The 25,943-nt window shown below is 33.6% G+C and overlaps 4 pseudogenes across 2 annotated transcripts; 3 read left to right on the plus strand and 1 right to left on the minus strand.

Annotated features, from left to right (window-relative positions):
* The first annotated feature begins 514 nt into the window (after positions 1–514).
* LOC143553619 (coatomer subunit beta'-2-like) lies at positions 515–8,361 on the plus strand (annotated as a pseudogene). The gene is made up of 23 exons (XR_013138862.1): positions 515–580; positions 721–741; positions 838–899; positions 1,070–1,124; positions 1,762–1,798; positions 1,912–2,237; positions 2,328–2,459; positions 2,543–2,691; positions 2,976–3,044; positions 3,332–3,482; positions 4,062–4,127; positions 4,346–4,534; positions 4,628–4,768; positions 4,855–4,929; positions 5,699–5,874; positions 5,968–6,059; positions 6,135–6,251; positions 6,799–6,913; positions 7,011–7,082; positions 7,313–7,509; positions 7,575–7,668; positions 7,781–7,887; positions 8,189–8,361. The product of XR_013138862.1 is annotated as a coatomer subunit beta'-2-like (transcript).
* A 2,566-nt stretch (positions 8,362–10,927) lies between these two features.
* On the plus strand, positions 10,928–13,502 carry LOC143553627 (uncharacterized; annotated as a pseudogene). The gene is made up of 4 exons (XR_013138864.1): positions 10,928–11,813; positions 12,045–12,682; positions 12,983–13,039; positions 13,135–13,502. The product of XR_013138864.1 is annotated as an uncharacterized LOC143553627 (transcript).
* Positions 13,503–15,197: 1,695 nt separating this feature from the next.
* LOC143553611 (uncharacterized) lies at positions 15,198–17,927 on the plus strand (annotated as a pseudogene).
* A 2,432-nt stretch (positions 17,928–20,359) lies between these two features.
* Positions 20,360–21,426, minus strand: LOC143553612 (F-box/kelch-repeat protein At1g80440 pseudogene; annotated as a pseudogene).
* Between the last annotated feature and the right edge of the window lie 4,517 nt (positions 21,427–25,943).

Raw genomic sequence — 25,943 nt, forward strand, 5'->3', positions numbered from 1 at the left:
ACCTGAAAAAGACACTTTTGGTAAATGCGTCAATAACTTAGACAATACCAAGAACATATCTTAAATAAGCAATTACATGAAACATCATATCTAACACGATCAAGTTGAAACCAATTCAGTAACATAAATAGCATGACACGACATACATAACCCAATTACTATATGCATTTAAGTACATCAAGGTTGATAAATATCAAGACATAACTAACAAAACAAAAGTTATCAAAAATTACAATTCATGAATTTCTTAAAATTTATGTTGTTTTGAAAAATGTGGGATGAGTTTGAGATGGCACCGGTACCAATCGATACCAGTACTGAAAACGCTCACCCCTAGTCTTAAACATGTTGTGGGCGTGACTCATCTCGTGAACATGACGGGACCTATTTAAAACCCGAACCAGTTTGTTAACCGATAGAGTAGTTTGATGAAAAGTGACCTCAACAAACACGCTTTTGTCAACCGCGATTCGATCTCCATATCACTCACTCTCTTTCGATAACTAAACACTTGTCTCTGTTCGGATTCTCTGATTGGATCAAATCGAATCTTAGGGTTTAGTCTCTAACAATAACAATGGTGAGCTCACAATTCTACTTGATTCTAGGTTTTCCGTTAATCTAATTACTATCATTTACAATCACATTGTTATCCAACTATTGGATCTGTTGTGCTAATCATGCTTCATTTCTGTTGCTTTATGTTTCAATTGGAGCCAGCCTCTCAGACTCGAGATCAAGGTACTGCTGTTATTCAATTTGAATTCACTCATTGCTGTTATTATTAGGTTAAGATGTTAATTCACTAGTTATGCTAATTATGATTATTTTTAACAGAGGAAACTCTCTCAAAGATCAGAAAGAGTAAAATCAGTGGATCTGCACCCTACTGAACCATGGTACATAACCTTTTACTAATTATAACTTGGTGACTGGTGTGTTTTTGGTATTGAATTGATAGGCAATGATTTCTAGGCTACATATTGCTTCTAGCAGCTAAAATCTCTAATGGCATAAGTTATTGGTGAGCTATATGTATTAATTGTAATTGTTCTTTTTTTATCTACAGGATCCTTGCAAGTTTGTATTCCGGGACGGTTTGCGTCTGGGATTACCAGACCCAGGTATGACGCTAGTTTTGCCAATTCGATGTGACAGATAATTTCATTTATGGGACACAGTTGACTTAGTAAAAGTAAACATATATACTTGCCTGCTTGATGCATAATTTTTATTAATGCAGCATCAGTAATGTCAGCAGAAAGGGACTTTAAATTAGGTTATTTTTCCTTGTAGACTGCTAGTTTAATTGTTTGATGGAGTTATTTCCGTTGTGCTGCATAGGGAATGAGGTTACTGTTAGTTATTTTTATTGGCATTGCAGTCAAATTGTTGGCGATAAAAACGTGACCGCACAAAACATATTAGTTTTGACGTGTTTATGCTGTGTTGTGTCCTTTCAAATTGACGCATGATAATTTAGTTTTAGATCGAGTAGTTTTTTAAGAAGGAAATAAACATTATATAAAGGGTAAGACGACATGCTTTTTACCTCCTCATTGGTTGATAAATTTTGCTTATTTGTTACTATCAAAATTTTGGTTTTAAAAAGCACACCTCAGATGTGTCTAGGCTCGAGGCTCACTAAGCACACCTACATATTTTAAAATTCTCTTTTTAGCATTTGCAGGTAACCTATATGTTATTATGATAAAATTTCAAACAATAATTGACATATGCCTTGTAATTTTTTTATTGCAGGTTATGGTAAAATCCTTTGAGGTTACTGAGCTACCAGGTATGTTATCAGAGTTTAAAATTTTCTTACGTATTTTAAATTTATCATGCATGGTTTTATAGCCTGATGGGAAAAAACATTTTGTTTCTGATGCTTACACAATTTCTTTGCAGTCAGATCCGCAAAGTTTATAGCACGCAAGCAGTGGGTTGTTACTGGAGCAGATGATATGTTTATCCGAGTATACAACTATAATACAATGGACAAAGTCAAAGTATACGAGGCACATACTGATTACATCCGGTGTGTGGCGGTCCATCCTACACTGCCATATATACTGTCATCATCTGATGACATGCTTATAAAACTTTGGGACTGGGAGAAAAGCTGGTACTGCACTCAGATTTTTGAGGGTCATTCTCATTATGTCATGCAAGTGACATTTAATCCTAAAGACACCAACACTTTTGCAAGTGCATCACTTGATCGCACTGTAAAGGTAATATTACAATTCTGAATCACTTACAGTGTGTTTGATTCGCTGAAATTCTACAAGATTGGTTTATGCATCATTATCTTTCATATATAGATATGGAATCTTGGTTCACCTGATCCTAACTTCACACTGGATGCCCATCTCAAAGGAGTGAATTGTGTAGAATACTTTACAGGAGGCGATAAACCTTATCTTATTACTGGATCTGATGATCACACTGCTAAGGTTTGTGGCCTTTCACTTTTTCCTCCTGTTATATTTGTAGATTTCTTTAACATGTATCTTATGTTATAAACAAATTTAAACAGGTATGGGATTATCAAACTAAAGCCTGCGTCCAGACTTTAGAAGGTCATACACATAATGTTTCTGCTGCATGCTTCCATCCCGATCTTCCAATAATACTTACAGGGTCTGAGGACGGTACTGTACGTATATGGCATTCAACCACTTACAGGTACATCGTGTGTATGACATTGAATTAAAAAACTGAAGTTTTATTTATAGCTTCAGAAAGTATTGTGATTATTTTCATTCAGTTTGAGGATGGTGGTTTAGTTCTAGTTTGTATTGCATTGCATTTAAAGGTAGAACATATTATTAACTCTGTAACTTGTGATTGCTTATTACTCAAAGCCATTAAAAAGTCATAATTTCACAAGAATTGCGAGCTTTTAATCTTTTTCGAGTTTATGCACTTTTTATTTTTCAAGTTTCCTCAGTCTGTTCTATTTTTTGCAGACTTGAGAACACCTTGAACTATGGACTTGAAAGAGTTTGGTCTGTTGCGTATATGAAAGGTTCACGTCGGTAAGTTTGTTTTGTAGCTATACAACTCAAGTTTTAGCACTCTTTTTTTTTGCACTCGATACAGCTAGACTTGTCATTGCATGTTTCAAGATTCTTCTAGGTTCCTTCAATGTTCATATGATATTATTGACTTCTGTTAAATGAAATGCTTGGAGCAAGAGATTTTCCTGGAGATCTAAGTATATTACAATATTGCTGATGATGCTTTACGTTATACTCAGAATATTCTTGATGCTTCTTCACTTATCTGGTTCAATACTTATGCAGTTCATAATTTCTTCTTACAGGATTGCTATTGGATATGATGAGGGGCTGATAATGGTAAAAATTGGACGAGAAGAGCCTGTAGCTAGCATGGACAATAGTGGAAAAATTATATGGGCTAAACATAATGAAATTCAGACTGTTAACATTAAGAGTGTGGGAGCTGATTATGAGGTTTGGGCTCATATGCCTCTTGTCCTGTTGAAGATGAAATAAAATAAAGGAATAATGCTTATATACTTTCAATACTTGTAAATTTTCACTAAAGTCAACTGGCCACCCATATACTAAAACCGTTTTAGAGGCCACCCAAGTATTATCTTGGTTACATAAATGCCGATCCTGGCAACAAACTTGCCATAAGGTTGTAAAATGAGAAAATGCCCCTAACTTTGAAATTGTCACTTCTAGAGTTGTAAAATGACAAAAATCCGTTCAGTCTACTCAAGTATGTTCTAAAACTCATATGGGGCTGACTTTTGAATAGATTCAGGGGCATTTTTGTCATTTATACTTCTCTTATTTTGGATGTGACAGATGCTTAAAAATGAAGGGTGTTTTGTCATGTTACAGTTATTCGGAAAGTTTTTTGCTAGGTGACCTAAATAGTTGATGGTTTTGATATAGACTTTTGAATACTTGGGTGGCCTATGAATACATTATTCCTAAAACATGCAGTTCTGTTTATTCTTTCCCCTGTGTCTGCCAGGTGGTCACTGTACATTTTTTCTAATTTTCTTTTATTTTTTTAAGGTTTCTGATGGAGAGAGACTACCTTTAGCAGTTAAAGAGCTGGGAACATGTGATCTTTACCCTCAAGTGAGTTGTGCTTGTTTTGTTTTCTACTTTAAAAAGCTGAAAATATAATGGACTCTAAAAGGCCGCATATGAGGGTGATATGAGTCCATGAGGGTGATTAGTTTTCAAATTTTTGGAAACCTTAAAAACACCAAAAGTTGGCACTTAAGTTTGGACATGTGACTTGGTTTTGACTAGTTTTTAACCGTTCGACTTTCTTATTTGTGTTTTTTTTGCAGAGCTTGAAGCACAACCCAAATGGGAGGTTTGTGGTTGTGTGTGGTGATGGTGAATACATCATATATACAGCTTTGGCATGGAGAAATAGATCCTTTGGCTCTGCATTGGAGATTGTTTGGTCAACTGATGGTGAATATGCTGCTAGGGAAAGTACGTCCAAGATTAAGATTTTCAACAAATCTTTTCAGGTTTGTACGGTTTCCGTATTTCATGTTTAGACCATTAATTGTGTTTTGCTAATCTGGATTAAGATTTATGTCTTGAACTCTTTTGTTAATCAGGAAAAGAAGAGTATCCGGCCAACATTTTCAGCAGAACGGATATTTGGAGGAACTTTACTGGCTATGTGCTCAAATGATTTTATATGTTTCTATGACTGGGCTGAGTGTAGATTGATTCAACGGATTGATGTTAATGTTAAAGTAAGCAATACCTATCTGTCTTCATTTATCATGTTATGTCAGCTTCAGTTAATGATCCACGCCTTGATTTGCGTTCATTTGTTCAGAATCTTTACTGGGCTGATAGTGGTGATCTGGTGGCAATTGCTAGTGATTCATCATTCTACATACTAAAGTACAACGTAAGATTCTTATCTACATTCATTCTTCGAACTTTTGCCGCATCAGCTTGTTTTGTTTTGTTTTGGGGGTATTATAGTGGTGTAAAAATCGGTCCCAAACTCTAAACCGGTTCTGGTTTGAACCAGTTTGGTTTGATAAAAAAAGTTAACATCGGTTTGAGTTTTAAATCGGTTTTTAGTAGTTTTGGTTGGTTTTTGCCCACTTTTCGCCTGGTTCAGTTCAGTTTAACCAGTTTGGAACCAGTTTCAATGGAGAGGATCATAAACCTATCCTGAACCTATGGTTTCTATCAGCTCCAAACTGGTTTCAAAAAGTACTGGTTTCAAACCAATTCGGTTTCTGTGCTTTTGTTGGTGCACCCGGTAATGAATACATATGCCACTCAAATTTTCAGAATTTTCACCAAGGCCACTCAAACAATACAACTTTAGTGGCCACTCAAGTAGCAGTTTGGTTTTGTTTATGCGAAATTTCAACAAAAACTGACAGGAAAATTGTAAAATAACAATGTACCTCCAACTTTGAAGCTTGTCACTTATAAAGTTGTAAAATGGTAAGGGTGCCCATAAATCTACTCAAGAATCAACTATAGATGGATTTTCAGAACAATCTTGAGTAGATTCCATGGTGTTTTGTCATTGTACAAACTTTAGATGTGACAAAGTTGTAATTCAATGCTTGGGTGGCCTATGTATAACATTATCCTTCTTTCTTACACATTTCCACATGAAAATTTTGATTAATATAATAAATTTAATTGTTTTGCAGCGTGATGTAGTGTCTGCACGTCTAGATAGTGGAAAAACTGTAGACGAGGAAGGTGTTGACGATTCGTTGAGCTTCTTTATGAAGTTAGCGAAAGAGTTAGAACTGGATTATGGGTTGGGGACTGTTTTATTTACAATAATTCTTCATGGAGGCTTAACTATTGTGTGGGTGGCGAGGTAGGGCCCATCCTTATTACCCATCACAGAAACATTATTTACTCATGTTTGTTTAATATCATGAATCATTACATGGCTGTTTATATTGTTCAGGTAACCACCATGTTTCATTTGGATCGGCCAATGTATCTTCTAGGATATTTAGCTAATCAGAGTAGAGTTTATCTCATTGACAAAGAATTTAAGTGAGTGTTATCTTTGCAGATGCAACAAATTAAGCATCGTTATTGACCTTATCTTTCTGATCATTCAAATTTTAGTGTCATTGGATACACGTTGCTTCTCACCTTGATTGAGTATAAGACGCTTGTGATGCGTGGAGAACTTGAACGAGCTAGTGAACTTTTGCCATCAATTCCTAAGGAGCATTATAATAGGTAAGAGTTCAAATCTGCTATTTTATATTGTACCCTTGTAGGGATGGTGGGCTCGTATAACGCAACCTGACCGGTTCATTAATCTCGTCGAAAAGTGAAAAGCCTAATCTTGACACTTTTGTCTAGTTCACTGCCCGTTTTCTATAAATACTGTCATTGATATCGAAAACTACAAGAAAGACAAAACAAACTAATATAAGTCAATACACTAAAGAAACTAACGTAAGATCAAAAAGACAGGAATTGATATAAGATGAAAACAGGTGCTTCTAGTGTGGTATGTTTTAACATCTCGTTTTTTAATTTTAATTTTGAACGGGTGTGTGGGTTGAAAACGGATTAGTCAGCTAAACCTGGCCTGTTTACAAACTGAACCGTTTAGCCCCAACTCTAACTTGTTTATAATGTGTGTGTGTGCGAGTGTGTGTATGTATAAATTTTGTACAATTTTCAAGGATGCAAACTCTGAAGTCTGAACATAGGAGGATCTATGCTCTCTTATAACAAAATTCTTGTATTTTAATAAGATTTATGGTTCTTTTTACAGTGTTGCTCGTTTTCTGGAATCACGAGGGATGATTGAAGAGGCCTTGGAAGTTTCTACAGATCCTGACTACAGATTTGAGCTAGCCATTCAGCTTGGTAAACTAGAGGTTGCAAAGGTGATTGCTCCCAACTCTTACAAGCACCAGGTTACTATATATAGACTGCTTTACAAAAGAATTTCTATAACTTGCACTTTTGTTATATCCAATGCAGGATATTGCGCTAGTAGCTCAAAGTGAGTCAAAATGGAAGCAGTTGGGTGAACTGGCCATGTATACTGGATTGGTATTTATTTAGATTTATCATCAAATGTAATTAAATTCATCCCTAGATATTGGAGAGTTTTAAAACAATTTTACACACAAACAGTGTAAAAAGTTTAAGACCACATAAAATGGTTCATTATGATAAGAACATTTAAGTGGTATCCGTAATGCCGCTTTTAAATTTCGTCACAACCTTTCTTATATCTATCTTATCTGATTATTAATGACTATGTTTTTTGCATATTGCAGTTGGACATGGCTGAGGATTGTTTGAAGCATGCAAACGATTTGAGTGGTTTATTGTTACTTTATTCTTCTTTAGGAGATGCTGAAGAAATTAGCAAACTTGCATCTCTTGCAAAAGAGAATGGAAAGAACAATGTTGCGTTTGCTTGTCTTTTTATGTTGGGTAAATTGGAAGACTGTCTACAGTTATTGGTTGACAGGTTAGTCCTTATATTTGATACAAATTTGGACATGATGGCATATCTGAAATTACTGTCTTTTACAGCAATAGGATTCCCGAGGCTGCTTTGATGGCACGTTCATACCTTCCAAGTAAGGTTTCAGAAATAGTCGCCCTTTGGAGAAAAGACCTTAGCAAGGTTAATAAATTTCCTACTGTGTTACTTTCTTTTTTATGCTTAGTTATATTTGTAATTCATTATATGAAAATATATAATCCTGGGCCATTTATACGACATAATCTAACTGCAGGTTAACCAGAAGGCTGCAGAATCTTTAGCAGATCCTGATGAGTACTCAAATATGTTTGAAGACTGGCAATTAGCACTAGAAATTGAAGCAAGAGCTGCAGAAACAAGGTTACAATGCACATCTTTGTGTCTATTAAAAGTAGCTTTTAAGTTTTAACCCATTTTTGTTTTACTATGTCGATATGAATTGGGTTTTATCTTAAATGGGTCAAATTAAAAACATATCTAAAGGGGAAAATGTTTCCAACTTCTAGTTTTAATGCATGAGCTCTTTTAATTCATCTTCATTCAAAATTTGTTTTTACCATTTTATTATTTACATTTTTCTAAGAATGGACAAAAGAGTGTTAAATGAATCCCTGAAATTGATTGTGATATTAATAAATAAATTTCCTCTAATTGTTTACAGAGATCATTACCCTCCAGCAGAAGAATATGTGAACCATGTTGATAGATCACATGTTACACTAGTAGAAGCTTTCAAACACATGCAGTTAGATGTTGAGGAACCACATGAAAATGGAGAATTGGATGTGAGGTACATCTAAAGGAAAATAAGAATTTGAATAAAGGTTAAATTCTTTCAAATTTTCATTTTATGTTACTGTTTTATGACACAGGATGTAGAAGAACAAAATGAAAAGGAAGAGGAATTTGTTGATGGTCAAGAAGTCAAAGAGGTAGATGCGGTTAAGGACAGTGATTCTTCAGATGGTGCTGTACTTGTCAATGGTCACGAGGCTGATGAAGAGCGGGGCCCGGATAGTGCAGAAAAGCCGTCAACCTAAAATCAGTTGCTTCGGCCGTATGAAAGTTTTAACTCTGATGGTAATTAATTCTTTGTTTTCTAAATTCCATTTTTTGATTTTGTAATTCAACTGTGGCCATGTACTTGTGATCTGGTCAATTCAATAAATAAATAAATTTTCGACCTCTTTCGTAAGGTGCCTCTGAACAGCAAATGGAGAAGGGCTGAATGCGGAGTTTCAGAATGGTGTAATTTTGTAGCTTTGAAGATATTAAATACAAACTTGAGCTTCAATTTCATAGTGAGTTTCTATTTATTTTGCAGGGGGTTGTTTTACCAATAGTCTTTTGACTTTATATTATTCTTACTTTCTTATTGTGGCTGTAGAAATATCTTAACAATAGAACATTAACAAGAGTGAAAAATGTATGTTGCATAAATTCTATAAAAATGTATGAAGATTGATCTATATCGAGATAAGGACGCCGCAAGGCTATTTAAACAACTTCTTACATTATATTCACAAAGATTTATTTTCATGGTTAAAAATATATAATACTTGATTCAACAAATAACTTAATCAAAAGAAGTTGAATTAAATAAATTAAACATTGCATTATTGGTATGTTTGACTTTGTAATTTAAATAACAATATAATACAAGTTGTGTTAGTTAGAAGTTCCACTTCAAGATGCAACTGTCAGTGCCAACTGTAAGATTCTTTTGTTACATTAAACGTCCTGCTATTATCATCAATACTCACTATTGGTCCCTAAGTTCTTGATTTAGGTTTAGACATGTATAATGTATAAACAAGTAAAACAGAATTCATCCTCTTTCGCTTATCTTGGTTCATTTTTATTGCACATGTATGTTAAGTGGTTCACATGTAACGCAATAAAACAGGTTATTTAAAAATAAATAAAATTAGTGAATCTATAACAAAGAAGTTGTAATTAAAAAATCGTAAGCGGAACCATAGAGCAGTCTTGATGGTTCATTGAACCTAGGGCTGGTAAAATTGTGCAATTATGGAGTTATCCTCTAACATCCGGCTCCTTGTACCATTAATATTGTCCGCTTTGCTCATGAAGAGCTAACAAATTTGTTTTTGGTTGCCTAGGTGAAGACTTCCCATGAAGTCACCCATCATGCTATTACTTCCACCTGATTATGCTTAACTGTGGAGCTCTCCACTCGTCCACTAGCATTAAGCCCAAAATGCGTTGGTGATTTAAGAGGAACAACATTTACTTATGAACTAAGAATCTTTCATGCCCACGACCGATGTTAAATTTGCCTAGGGTGTTACATATCCAATATGGTCACTCTTTATAGTTTGAAACCTCAAATGTCTACTAGAGTAGTTAAAAAAGAAAAGACAAATAGTAAAATACGTGATCCTTGAATTGAAAAGTTTTAGTTTCGTACTATGGAAACTTATCATTCAAGCAAAAAATAATAATTATTATTTAAAAACTTATTCAAGCATCATAAAAGCAAAGTTTACATCTTGAATGAAATAAGTAAAAATAACACGCCATCAACGTCAAGAAGCAAACTCCACTAAGATGACCGAGCGCTTGAGTGTGACATAATGAAAAGGAATTTTGATGTTGAGAGCAAATTTTTTTTTAAATATAACTATATACAAATTTAGTTAGTTTTCTTTATTTTTATTAGTATTAAAACTAGCTTCTCATATATATATATATAATCACCAGCCTTCTTTTCTTTAGTGCAAACACGTGTTAACTGTATTGTTTCAAACCAATTTTGAGAATTAGTATTTCAATTTCTTTGTTCAGAAAGATGAGTAACAGATAATAATTGTAGTTTCTCATGTGTATACATTATAAGTAGAAGGGCTTTCTGGTATTATACTTAAACTAAAGGGATAACACATAAACCAATTGAAATTTATGTTTTCAGACGCAAGTTGTTCAACTACTTTTCATTTCACTCAAGGCGCCAACAAACATATACACATACACACAGTTGTGAGCTGTGAAGGAAATCAAGACCAAATACTTGTACTTGCTCAGCTTCACTTCAGAAGTTGATCCGTCTCAACGAACCGGTACAGTTGATGAATCAAATTGATGTTTTCTTTATCAAACTGACGTTTTCATATATTCAAACACGAGTTGATCATCGGTCAACTCCGTTTTGCTTTCCAAACGAAATTAGGAGCGATCAGTTCATATCCTTTTATTCTAATCGCGTTCGCAGCAATTGATACTTAAGTTGTATATTGTTAGCCCCAGGATCTGTATAATAGTTATTTGTTTAAGCTGTTTAATTGTGTATAGATTTAAGTTGGATAGACAATTAGACTCTCATAATCTAAGTACTGATGTGCTATCATCTTACGCTGATTCAAATCGATTAAAAGATAGTATGGATGTGCAAAGAAACTCAGGTAAACAATCATCGCCTAGAGACTCTCCATTTAGAAGATTAAATTCTAGTCCAACTTTTATAAGGGATGGAAGAACCAATGGGTTCAATACTAATTGTTTCCGAAGCAATAGGATATTACTTTGGTTACTTCTGATCACTCTTTGGGCTTATGCTGGATTTTGTATTCAGTCAAGGTGGGCTTATTATGATGGCAACAAGGATGATGATATTTTTTGGGGACATGATGAAGTTGAAAAGAGTTTTGAGTTGAGTGTGAGTAACGTTGTGGTTACAGATGATGTTGTTAAGGTTAATGTCAGTCAATCTGGTGTGAAGACAATGGATATTGGCATTGAAACGAATGGCAGTCGTGGTGTGAAGAAAAGGAGCAAAAGATCTAGACGCGGTTCTAGTTCTAGTGCAAAACATGGTAATAAGAAAAAGGTTTTGGAAATTAAAAACAGTAATGAAGTTGGAGTTCAAGAATATGAAATGCCTCAAACGAACGCTACTTTCGGGATGCTAGTTGGCCCGTTTGGTTCACTTGAAGACCGAGTTATGGATTGGAGTCCCGTGAAGCGATCAGGAACGTGTGACAGAGAAAGTCAATTTGCTCAGCTCGTTCGGTCAAGAAAGTTTGTTTTGATATTTCATGAGCTTTCAATGACCGGAGCGCCACTTTCAATGATGGAGCTGGCTTCAGAGATTTTGAGCTGTGGAGGCACGGTTTCTGTAGTTGCTCTTAGCAGAAAGGGTGGATTGCTTCCAGAGCTTTCTAGAAAGAAGATCAAAGTTATTGAGGATAAAGATAAGCTCAGTTTTAAGGCTGCAATGAAGGCAGATGTTGTTATTGCAGGTTCAGCTGTCTGCGCATCATGGATTGGTGAGACCTTTTTCTCATATTCTGTTTTTAGTTTCTCAGTGTATTATATCATAAAGTTATGCAAATTGTTAAAAGAATTTGTTTTCTTTGATTGTTTTGTCATAAAAAAAATCTTTAAATCCTTACAAGCGAAAGTTCATTACACGGATAGTAACTGTGGTTTGAGTCAACAGTCACATTTTTTTTGTCTGAACTTTTGTTATCTAATGACAGTTTGTTAAATGATTACAGAACAATATCTTGATCATTCGGTGGCGGGAACGCGTCACCTTGTTTGGTGGATAATGGAAAACCGGAGGGAGTATTTTGATCGATCTAAGCTCGTTCTAAACCGTGTAAAAACATTACTATTTCTTTCTGAATCACAATCTAAACAATGGATGTCTTGGTGTGAAGAAGAAAATATTCAATTCAAAACCGCACCCTCTTTAGTTCCACTCTCAGTAAACGACGAACTAGCTTTTGTAGTGGGCATTTCATGTTCCCTAAATACCCCTGCATTCACCACTGAGAAAATGCTGGAAAAAAGACTTTTGTTAAGAAAGTTAGTTAGAGAAGAAATGGGAGTAAAAGATAATGATATGCTTGTTATGGCATTAAGTAGTATAAACCCTGGTAAGGGTCATTTGTTGCTTCTTAAATCGGTACACCTGGCAACTAGTATAAAACCAGGTGGAATGATTAATAATGATATTAAGCTTCTCATGGGTTCAGTTGGATCCAAGAGTAATAAGGTTATTTATGTCAAATCGCTCTTCAAGTTCTTATCGAATCATTCTGATTTGCAAAGTTCGGTTATATGGACTCCTGCAACGACACGGGTCGCCTCACTTTATTCTGCAGCAGATGTTTATGTTATAAATTCCCAGGTATTATACTTGTTAATAATATCTCAAACGGGTTAAGTAAAAAATATTATCTAAAAGTGGGAGCGAGTCAAATGGCCGGTTGAAAATTGCCTAAAAATCTACTTATGACTCATGCTTCGTTAATCATATTTTTTCATAGATTTAGATTTTTTTTATGCAATATACAAAGTTACAATAATTTATACAAAACTCTTAAAAGATGGGAAAAAATGTTTTAATTGTTTATCTGATTTTAATAAAACACGATAAGCAAATAAGTTGTTTAAATATAAAAAAATTCGACTGATTAAATGAGCACAGGGAATTGGAGAAACATTTGGAAGAGTGACAATCGAAGCGATGGCGTATGGTATTCCGGTACGATAAATAGATGTGCTTTCTTATGTTTTGTTCAGTTAATGAAAATGTATATGTTTCATATTCCCATTATACCCTTGTGTGTTGTTGATTAGGTGCTAGGAACAGATGCAGGGGGGTACAAAGGAGATTGTTGTACATAATGTGAGTGGTCTTCTACATCCCACCCGGCGTTCAGGAACCGCTGTTCTTTCCACACACCTTCAATATTTGCTTAAAAACCCGTCAGAACGACAACGTTTGGGACTTGAAGGGAGAGAAAAGGTGAAGAAAATGTACTTGAAAACGCACATGTACAAGATATTTTCGCAGGTTCTTTATAACACTATGAAAGTAAAGTAAATATCTTGTACAAGTTTTCATTCAAATCATGTCCTGTTAAAAGTGTAAATTATTTTGAAACTGATTATACGATCGAAAAAAGACTCAAACTGTGACACCTAAATATCACATCGGCCGTAAATATAAGAGATGGTAGGCTCATGAGAAACACGCGATCTAACTATCATCAATGTGTTTCTAGTGTATTGAAGGTCAACTTATAGGTTGGCAATTGCAATGTGTATGTTTATTTGCTTGTAACTTATTATTAAAAATATTCATTAATGACTTATGTATAAGATTTCAGAATTTATACTAGTCTTTGATTTCTAGCTATATACAAAACATTTCGGACTAAGGCGTTACATATACTTTTTAAGTACGGGTCACAAGACAGAATTAAAGCCCTAAACCCTTGGTTATACATAGGAACTCGATCTTTATCGGCTACAAAATTTTTACTTGAGTTTTCATTGAATCAACTGAACCACAATTTACTTAATTTAACATCCCTAAATATATTTATATGTTTTGAATAGACCCTTAACCGTTTTGATGAATAACTTAATAATTTTGATGATGAGTTTAATTGTGTATGGTTCCTAGATTTGATGGTTGTTCCGCAATTATCGTCCATAAATATATCCATCCTTCTTCATCTTCATTAATCTCTCTCTAGATTCAAACTTTTTCTGGTTTCCCACTTCAAAAATTGGATCAGATCACATGCATGGTATGATTTTATCCCATCCCATCATCAGAAAGAAAAAGAAAGAAAGATTCATATGAAATCATGCAGCGACTCGTTGACAACTTCCTCGCTGTCACAAAAGAGTTAGTAATTCATTTCTATTCTATTCTATTATATTCTTCCTCCCTCATGCATATATATATATGCATTATAATTTACATACGTACCTTTTAATCAAACACAATTCATAATCTTGTTTAATCATGCCATGCATGAATTTATATATTTGTATGTATGATTTTTATGCAAAAAAAAAAATATATATAGCTAGCTAGGGTTTTGTGTTTGATTCAGATTAATTGTTGGTTTAGATGCATGAGGTATAATTAGGGTTTTGTATGTGTTTGATTCAGGTGTTTTCTTTTTATTGTTAATTAATTTGTATATATGATTTAGGTCCGTGAAGACGATCACGTACGAAACGTTAAGCAACATAGTGAGGCTGATTAATGGAATATCTGCATTACTATTGTCTATACTACCTGGCAAAGCCAACATTCTTGAAGGAATTCAAGGCTGGGAGCTCCGACCCAAAGTTCGCGGACCCCGCTTTCCTAGATGGATGGAAGAGTAAGTATTATTATTATTATTTTTTATCAAGATCATATGATGACATGATTTTAATGTTTGTTTGTGTTGTTGGTAGTGGGGTGTCACAGTTCAATTCGTTTCGTTCATGAACTATCGGTGGATTTAGATACAATATCATCAGGTATTGAGCATCCATCAGAAGCTGATATGGAAGATGATGATGATGATGCATACGTTCCCTCAACTCCATTAACACCCAACATAATACTTTCACGAGCAACTAGCTTCGCCAAGCGCGAAAGGAAGAGGAGGCATTGGATTGTGTCTATTATGATGTTCCTTTTGATTCCTGCAAGACTTATGTTTGGGATACCCTTTTATTTCTGTAAAAGGATCTTTAATAAAGGTGTAAGGTCACATACTGCTAGTCATAGAGGAGTGTCGTCTGCGAATATTACCAAGAAAGCTTTGGATCATGTTGTTCAACGGGCTACCGATAGAAGACGTGGGATTATAGAGGTTTGTTTGTTATATATGTTTAGATACTCCATCTTGATGTTAACATGGTTTCTTGTATATTGACAGGATCTTCATATGGGAATAGAGATAGTAATAGAAACCATATTTGATGTTATTCATCATGTAACCCATTGTCTTCTTTCACCATTGGAATCTTTAAGGAAGTTATTAAGGTGGTCTTATTCTTCAAATGGTACTACAAAGATTAATGATGATGACAATCCAGATGCCATTGTTCCAACCACCACTCTTGCTAAATCTGATCCTACACCAACCCAAAAGAAAGCCTCCGTAACTGGCGCCCTAAACACGGATGCTAGAACATGTCGGGATGTCATTACCGAGCTCGGGTAAGGCCTCAATCGGTCCTTAGTAATTTACTATTGTATCATTTAAAGTTTCTTAACATGCAACTTACAGGTACCCTTATGAAGCTATAGATGTTGTAACAAAAGATGGATATGTTCTTCTTCTGGAAAGAATTCCAAGGTTGAACACTAGAAATGTTTCTTTTTGGGGTAAATTTAGAAAATGACTATCTTGACCAATGAGTTTGGACAAAATAGACTTGACTTATGTTTTACTAAAATATCATTTGACTACTCTTTATTTTAAGAAAAATGTTTTAGCCAACCAGAAGTCACGCCATGCGTTAAGGCGCAACAGATTCAATCTATCAAAGGGACGCGTGTAAAACACTGGTTGATTCGGTCAAAGCTAGTTTATCAAACTTATATGTTAAGAGTGTCATTTTGATGATTTTCCTTTCATTTCTGGATCTACAAATTTCATATGATTAACAATGCCCGAATTTTTGTTGTAGACGCCATTCAAAAAAGGCTGTTTATCTACAACATGGTGTTTTTGATTCATCTATGTCGTAAGTTGATCAAACAATTTGCGCTTTTAAATTGTTTCATTCAAGGTTTAATCATGGTTTTGGTCTTTTCTCTAGTTGGGTGTCTAATGGCATTGTTGGCTCTCCAGCTTTTGCTGCTTATGATCACGGTATGTTATCTTTGTCGTCCGCAACCTCAAGATCTCATATATATGATTACCGAAATGTTAAAATGTTGTCTTCATTTTCAGGATACGATGTTTATCTGGGAAACTTTCGTGGTCGGGTTTCCAAAAAACACATCAACAAGAAACTATCTTCACGACAGTAAGTTGTTTGCAAAAGTTCATGATCACGGATAAGCTTAAACTTGTGACTTCATTATTCTGTTTGAAATCGACTAAAACCAAACCGAGTTACAATTTTGGTTTCTCGTTTCACAAAATAAACTAAATAACCAAATGAACCGAATAACGTACCTAAATAAACCAAACAACAAATAATGGTTATTTAAGTTTTGTCATTTATCTCATACCATTACAATTTAGCACTACAGTCTTATTTAACCCAACTCATTTTTATCAAAAATAAATACATAGATAAAAAGAATATAAAAAGTAATAATAAAAATTATTCAGTTTATTCGATCGAAATTGAAAACCGAACCAAATGCACATTCGGTTCAGTCTAAACTAGCTTACTATGTTCGGTTTGGTTTTGCCTATGGCCGATTAAAATTCCAAACCGATTAAGCTGAAAAACAAACCGATAATAAATGCTTTCTTTTCACTAAACTCATTTCAATACAAAAAATGTGTGTGATCATATTCTCACGTGCCAGGTATTGGCGTTACTCAATCAACGAACATGGAACCCAAGATTTACCAGCACTAATCGAAAAGATTAACGAAGTCAAAACCGTAGAACTCAAATCATTGTCCCAAACCGAAGAATCAAACCAGGACCAACAACCTTACAAGATCTGCGTGATATGCCACAGTTTAGGAGGAGCCGCACTCCTCATGTACATAATAACTCGTCGCGTAGAAAACAAGCCACACCGCTTATCACGAACCATAATGTTATCACCCGCAGCCTGCAGGGTTCCATCATGACTCCCCATTCTTCTTCACCGTCATCGAATACTCCTGCCTTTGGTTATCCCCGGTTTTATCCCCAATATGCCCGGGTTTATACGTACCCACTAGGTTCTTTCGCATGCTGATCAACAAACTGGCTCGAGATCTTCAAAACTACCCCGCGGTCGGCGGGTTAGTCCAAACTATAATGGGTTACCTTGTTGGTGGTGATTGTTCAAATTGGGTGGGAGTCATGGGCTTGCCTCATTACAACATGAATGATATGCCCGGTGTTTCATTTGGTGTGGCTCGGCATTTGGCTCAGATTAAACATGCAAAGAGGTTTGTGATGTTTGATTATGGGAGCCGGGAAGCGAACATGAAGATTTATGGTTCGCCCGAGCCTATGGATTTGGGAGAGCGGTATAACTTGATCGATATACCGATTGATCTTGTTGCTGGGATGAAAGATAAGGTGATTCTGCCGTCTATGATTATACATCATTATAGGTTGATGAAAGAGGCAGGTGTGAGTGCTTCTTATAAGCAGTTTGAGTATGCTCATTTGGATTTCACGTTTTCGCATCGCGAAGAGCTTTTGGAGTATGTGATGTCGAGGTTGTTGTTGGTGGAGTCGAAGCATAGATCATCGTTGAAGTTGAAGAGGAAAGATGAGATCTTGTCGGTAAAGTGAATTAATAATGTGTTGTGTTTTATGTTGTTAATTTGGTGTGTGATTTTGCATATATAATAGTTAGCAAAGTCTTGTGAAACTAGTTGGTTTTGTGTATATGTATGATCAGTAGTTTCTATCTTATTCACTTCTCCATCTATGAGGATGGAGATGTTTGTTTGGTTAGTGATGTGTATATACTATAGAATGATGATCTAGTTAATTTCTTAGTATCCATAAACCAAATCTAGTTTAAAACATAATTGATTATGAAGTATAGTTAATATTACCTATATAAAAATCTAATATAGTCATCGACTCACCTCATCGGTTTGTGTTTATCGGTAGTCTACTATCATTATTAATACTCATTTGTCTTCTTAGTTGTGTGATTCATTTAGTCACACTTAATATTACACATGTTAAAAATCGGTTCTTTTAAAGTCTGGGTCTCAGTTGATATGCATGCTGTCTAATATTCCTCGAGAGTCGAGATGAAGGAAATGTTTCATATTTGTCATGAATTGGACCTTAAGAATGCCGTCTCGAGGACAATCTTGTAGTCATCTATTGACACGACTAATAAGCTTATTTTGTCTTTCTGTATGTCGATCCTTGCTTTGGCACATTATGATACGCCTTCAATCTTGTAGTTTTATGTTTTGTTTAGTTTTTCAATTTATATAAATGTATATCTTTTTTATATTTCTATTATACCCTGTTGTTGATCAGGTGGAAGGAACACCTTCAATATTTACTTAAAAATCCATCTCAAAACTATGTATAGAACCGTGGGGTGTTGGGTTGTCACGTCCCTATATGGAAGTTGGTACATCAATGCATTCTATCAGTCCCGACCAGGATACCACCCTCATAAGAAAACCCGTCATATGTGAGAAAATCTCTAACCTAACCCGATACCTTTATATTGTCACGGTAAGATTTGAACACAAGACATCCTCATTTGTAATGAAGTCTTTGGGTAACTTACCTTAACCACTTGGGCTGAGAATTATTTACAAAATGTTGTATTCAATTAAGTTTGTTGTGAGGAATAAATTACATTTGAAAAAAAGTACACAAATAGTAGGTTGACACCTAAATCTAATATTGAGGCTCACAAGAAATGTACAATTTCAAATGTCAACAACGTATTTTATGTGCATTAATTGTGTCAAATAAGAGTTAAAGGCAACAAAGAAAACATGAACTCCATGTACATATAAAACCTACAATATTAATTATTTTAAGGACTCGAAGTAATTGTCAATAATAAGATAGGTCGCAAGTTATACGATCTTCTTAATTTGACATTTATAGTTAGATAATCATTAAAAAAAACAAACTATTGTAAAACATTTACATCCTATCCTTCAAATTCATGTGAGAGGAGTTATAATAGGGTGATTTTTTGAGTGGTTGTGAGTGCAAGACTGAGGGTAGTGGGGGTGATCGGTGGGCGCGGCCGCCTACGTGGCTCGCGAACACCGCTACACCCCTCCGATGAGCGAGGGCGCGGCCGGCCGGCGTGGCTGTGGTCGCGGGGCTAATTAGCCGTTGGAGAGGTTTTGGTTTTTAATAATAATAATAATAATAAAATAGTATAGGGGTTACAGGAAGAGGAGGCGAGGTTATTTCGGGAGGGCGGAGGAACGACGGAGTGAGTGCCGACATCGGAGATGAAGATGATGGTTGTTGCCTGTTGTTGTAAATTAGATTGAGGACGGTCCGTACATCGGAGATGAAGATGGTGGTTGTGGCCTTTGTTGTAAATAGAAAGAGGATTGTGATTGTGATTGTGATTGTGATTGTGATTGTGATTGTGATATTATGAAGGTGAGGTTAGTGGTGGGAATGAAGGTGACTTTGATTTGGTTTTGATATTATGAAGGTTTGGAATATGATTTTTCTATTTAATTATGTAATATTTAAAATAAATAAATAATCAATCAAGCCTCTGATCATCTGGACCACTACACCCTCTGGGATTTGGTTGAGGGGCTTGATCCATGGTCATGTCATCGCCTACGTGTCAGATTTTGCTTGGCTCACCTGGGGCTTAACCAAGCCCCATTACCCTTAGCCTAAATTATAGGATGAAGAGAGGAAATGTAGTAATTTTGTAAATTTGGGAAAAACAAAGTTTACCCCTATTTATTTTTAATATTTATTGAATTGGTTGTGAGTAGAAGAAATAAAAAACTGTAATGATAAAAGTATAAAAAATATTATTTATTAAACATGAGATAAAATTATAGTGTTTTTTAGTATAATTATAAAGATTAGATGAGAGATAAGTTAAGAATGCTCTACGTGAACTTATAAGTGAATAAATGTTACGTGAACTTATAAGTGAATAAATGTTGACTTAGACAAGAGGCCAGACATAATAAACCAAGGGATCCACATTATAAAAAAATTATAAATGACTCAACCTTTGTGATTTTGATAATATAAACCAACGACACCAAACATCATTCTATACGTTCTGTATAGGGTAATACAAGGGGTGTCCCTAAACGATATTTTTGAATACCATTATTAGTATAAAATCTTGTTGGTCATCAAATCATCATAAGAATTACATGGTTAATTTTAAAAATCGCAGTTATATTTCCAAACAACAACCAGACTGTATATGACTAGAATATTCGTCTGGTATATTTGCCTTTATCCACGTGGAGCTCCTCATATCTAACACGTACAACCCAAGGCTCCCACCTGATCCATCAGATCCAACAACGAGCAATCGACCTCCACATTTGATCATACAAGAGACCAAATTCATATCGTTTGGTATCTTTGTTGTGGAGGAAGAATTCAGCGTTGCCACTTCTCCATCACGATACATGTATATCGTGCCATCCCCGTCGTCCACACACGTTCGTGGACACATGCCATCTCTCAAAAAGTCATCAACTATCGGGTCCCACCACCACGAAAAAGGGTCAAACGCCTCTGCGCTTTTCCCAAACCGCCCTTGCATTAAAGTTTCATAACCACCAATGACATAAAACTTGCCACGGTGGAACACAACTTTACATTCATCCCGCTCATTTGCCATGTCAGCAACCAAAGTCCATTTATCTTCCGTCACGTCATACATCATTCCCGATCGAAGCGCATTCTTCTCGGTATCATGCCCACCAGCGACAAACACCCGCCTCTCGTTATCCGACGCACACCCAAAAAACAACCTCGTACACCCCGGCATATCACACCCACGCCGCCACGTGGCAGATGCAAAATCATACACGTATACATAACTACACGCCTCCCAATTCTCCGGGTTTAACCCGCCCATAACCACAAGATTAAACCCGACGGAAACAACCCGGCAAAAAAGCGGCAACCCGTTTGAAAACCCGGGAATCTCCGGCAGCCCGGTCCAACTACCCGTTTCCGGGTCATAAACCGTGAGACGGTAAACCGGTGTAACCGAATGTTTACTCAAACCTGACTTCTGGTTGGGGTCATTTTGAGATTGCACCATGACGATGACGTGGCAGGTGAGTCCGGCGGAGTTGCGGCGGTGGCGAAACGACGGGAGGTGAATCTCCGAGTGCAAGGTCCGGCAGACGGTGACGGCGGAGGGGAGGTGGGTGTAAGGGAGTCGGATCAAACAGTCTAAGCTGACGTCATTGGGGAGACCAGGTATAATTAGCTGATCCATGTGTAAGGTTTGAAATAATGAATGAATATTGTTATTATTTATATATTTATAAAGGTTTCATAAAGGTGATGAGAAAATAAAGAAAAGAAAAAGAGATGAGGGAATGGAATCAGTGAAAAAGTGACGATGAAGCATTAGATTGGAGTTTTGGAGGTTAAATATAAATAGAGAGGGAAAGTGTATGTATGTATGTATAATGTACAGTGTATAATGTATAATGTATGTATTAAATGAAAATGGAGATAAGGACTAAGTTTGTTTTCATGATTATCTCTCTCATTTCAATATATAAATTTCATGATTTTATTAAATATAAATCATAACTTATTCATTCATTAATATTAATGATGAAACAAAAAAAATAAGGATATATTAAAATTGAAATCGCATGGATGTTAAAATAAAATTTTAAAGTCACAGGTAATTACAAATTGAAAACAAATAAAGGTGCATCGTTATCGAAGAAGTTAGATTTGTATGGTAAACTACAATTTGTTTTTAAACTGGGATTCAAGGAGCAATGCATAATATTTTATATAAGATTGGTTTAAAATTTGGATTTAAAAGTTTCTTATATGCATTTGAACTCAGGAAAATATGTATTTTCTTAATTTTCTCAAAACATTTTGTATAAATATTACAAACATAGAGAATACATATTATATATATTTTGGTGTTTAGCATTAAATCACTGAAGTTGAATATTATAAATAAACGATTTACCATATGACCTATGTATCATTTATTTATATGATTTTTTTGTGTAGTATAAAAGGTTTTAGCAACAAGAATTAATATTTCGTTTTCAATATTTTCTTATATAATTCAGACCAAAATGCTTCAGAAGCATATATTTTATAACTTGATTTATATTTTTTTATACATTTAAATATATTTAATTTAATATGTCTTATACGACAAATTACTTAATTAAAAACATTTAAAAATTTTAAACCAAAAAATTTGTTTTGATCTCATTCCACTATTTTCGCTTTCTAAAAATCATTTAAGATATTGAAACCTAGAATATTGTTTTCATCAGTTATTTACATAATTTTAATATTATATTAACTTATTAATTTTATTTTTATACAAACACAATGATTTATATTTAAAATAATAAAGCTATAAACAAAAAAAAAATAAAATTACAATTATAACTTTTGTTATTAAAATATGTTATAAATTTATTAAGATTCACAACTTAATTATAATTAATGTAACTTAATAGGAATATTTATTATTTTTATTTTTTTATATATGTAACTTAATTATGCTCCTCATTACATTTCAAAGATATTTCATTTTCACATTACTTTTAAAAAAATATTTAATTCGGTTAAAGTCATTTACCATACTTCCATAATATTCGAAATCTTTGCTTCTTTTTTTATCTATAAGTTATTAAAATATATATATATATATATATATATATTTATATATATATATATATATATATCGATTAATTAAATATTCTAACAACTCCTCATAATATTAACTAATAACTAATAATGCAGGATTAGTATTCAAAATTTAAACAATCATAATCTATTTTTTTCAACTATTATAAATAAGAATCATTGCATTCACTTTATCAACTTTAAATATTTTAATATTATGTTAACTCGCTATTATTTGAGCATGGCTAGCTTTAAGGTTAGTGTGTCTTTGTCATTTTTCGGGCAATTACATTCATACGAAATGAAACAAATTATTTTTATTTTAAGTTTAAGTTTTATATGTTGCTTGATTATACAATTGTAAATTGTAAAATATAAAATCAATTAAAAATTTGTCATAACAGAATATTAATAACAAAAAATTTATCATGATCAATCAATTTTAAGTTCTAAATATTCTAAGGATGATTATATAATCAAAGTTCAAGTAATCTGTTTTTTTGGATAAATATGAGTAGATGATCTTAAATGACATTATATTTTCATCTCTGAATGTACACCCAATGAATTTTAATTGATTAGAATATATGATATTTTATGTAATAAGATACATTATATGTAATAACATAATATTGCGTAATAACTCATTTACATCATTAAATGCATGTAATAACATAATATTATAGTAATAACACCCAATGTGACATGCAATACGTAAAATTAAATAAACAAAATATTTTTAAGGCATATCAATAAAAGAGTGATGTTGAAGCATTGGAGGTTAAATATGAGGCAAGGTGTGTATAATGGAAAGGTACAAGTTTATTTTTCTGGTTTAATAAACAAATAACGTAAAGTATCTATATATGAAATCAATACTGGTAATTAAAATTGCTTTAAGTGGTAATTTAGTAGATGGGTAAGGTTGTTAGGTTTGGTTATGAGTTAAATCTAATCTGTAGTTTGGTGTTTTAATTTTACTATTTTGTTAATTGATTGGTATCGGATGAGCTTATTTTAGAATGAAAGTTGGTTCAAATAACTTGGTCGGTGGTTTAGTACCATTTTAACTAATAAATCCAATTATATTTTATGTAAGATATAAAAAAATCACTTAGAAAGGAGAATAATGAAATAAATGATATACTGTTTATCTAATGTTGTAAATTCAAATTTTCATTTGGAAAACTTAATAAAGGGTAGTATGGAAAACTTGATAAAACTTAAAAATACATGTTTATTTAATAAATAAAGTAACACATTATGGGATATTTTCTCGAGATCAATTCTATGGTGAGAACTCTAAGAAATGATTTTTTTTTTTTACTATTTATTATACAAAGTGACCATAATTCATGTAAATTTTAATACGGTTTTAGAAAAAATGAAGTATAATATTTATAGTCTTTTGTCTAAACACATATATATTATATCCATATGAGTATATATCACATTTTTTATACTTTTATAAAATCACAATATCACATGATGACAGAAAAAATTAAAAAAAAAAACAAATGAAAGAAAAAAATGCATGATAGATGAAAAAATCAAAAAGTAGAGATAGAGAGAACAACTTTATTTTTTACAGAAACCTCACATATACGGTTCTAATATAATAAGGGTTTTAAAATAATCAGAATAATAATATATATGTATATAATAAATAATAACTCACTGCTATGTATATAACTACTAACTATGGGTTGTAATATATCTTATAACAACAAAATTATAAATATAAGTTACACACGGTTATATATACAATGTATCAATGTTCATAAAAAATATTTTTAAGCTAATATTATACTAATACTAAAATAAAAAGGGATATACTTATGGTACAGCTTTTATAAAACAACCAAAATTAAATGATATTAGATCCATTTTGTACACTTGTCACGTTTTTTATAATTGTGTATTTGATTGCACCATTTGTGAGTGAGATGAATACTTTTACTAAAATACTAACAATTAGCTGGTGATAATGATTTGTGAATACAGTCAAATAATATTGTGCAAACTATTTCTAGAAGGTTGGAGTGAGGCCGGAAATGATAAGAAAATAACGGGTTTTACAGACAGCGATGAGACGGAATTATCAAGGTTGTGTATATACTTAATACATAGTACATCGGCCGTATGTCGTCTTTTTTTTTTCGAAAACTATATTTTTATAAACAACAGGTAAAAGAGCCGAGCAAGCACCCTCCACAAGCCAGAGGGAAGCCACACACAAGAACAAACACCACTACATAAAGACAAAATTACACCAATTTAACCAATCAATTTGGTCCTTGTTCGATCTACGGTTATACCAAAGAAAACCTAAAGACTTGATCTCCCCAATTATATAATCGATCTTGACCTCCTTATTTTCGAAAAGTTTTTCATTCCTTGCCTTCCAAATGCTCCAACAAGAAATTAACACAATCCCGTGTAATTTTGCCGTATGTCGTCTTGGTTTCTTCCGGTTAACGCTTTCTCTTTTCCATATTGATAAATGTAGGTTGTAATAACATTTAAACTAGGAAACGTGTATATTAGAAAATAAACGGATTTATTTATAAGGGTCTTGATTAAATATAAATAAAATTAATAACGTGTTAATTGTGAAAATCAATGAAAGTAATTATATATATAAGTAGATTAATGTGTAATTACATTGATGTAATTACATAATTGTTTTACTTATATATATAATTACTCTACTTGATTCTCACAAATAGCACGTTAATTTCATTTGTACGTTAACTTTCCTCTATTTACAAAAAACATTAGGTTTCATAATTTAAAAGCAAATTAGAAATACATAATCTCACCTTTTGTGTACATTTTGTGTATTAGTCGATAATAATCTCACCTTTAAAAGTTATTGCCAACGGTCCAATCTTCCGACAATTTTTCTCTCAATGAACATTCGTTTAAAAACAACCGTTGTTTTAGGGCCTTTGATTGGAAGAAATATACAAGTCGACTGATGTAAAACTTATCTCGAAACGATGACTCAAATGGCTTTATTTTTGTTCATTGTAAATTCAAACACCCGAATTGAAACATCGTTTTGTCGTTAGGATCACCGTTTCGATATAAGTTTTACATCAGTCGACTCATATCCT

The sequence above is a fragment of the Bidens hawaiensis genome, unplaced genomic scaffold, assembly GCF_021521415.1.
Source record: "Bidens hawaiensis isolate Kalapana, Puna unplaced genomic scaffold, B.hawaiensis_p1.1 tig00017343_1, whole genome shotgun sequence".
NCBI classification, from domain to species: Eukaryota; Viridiplantae; Streptophyta; class Magnoliopsida; order Asterales; family Asteraceae; genus Bidens; species Bidens hawaiensis.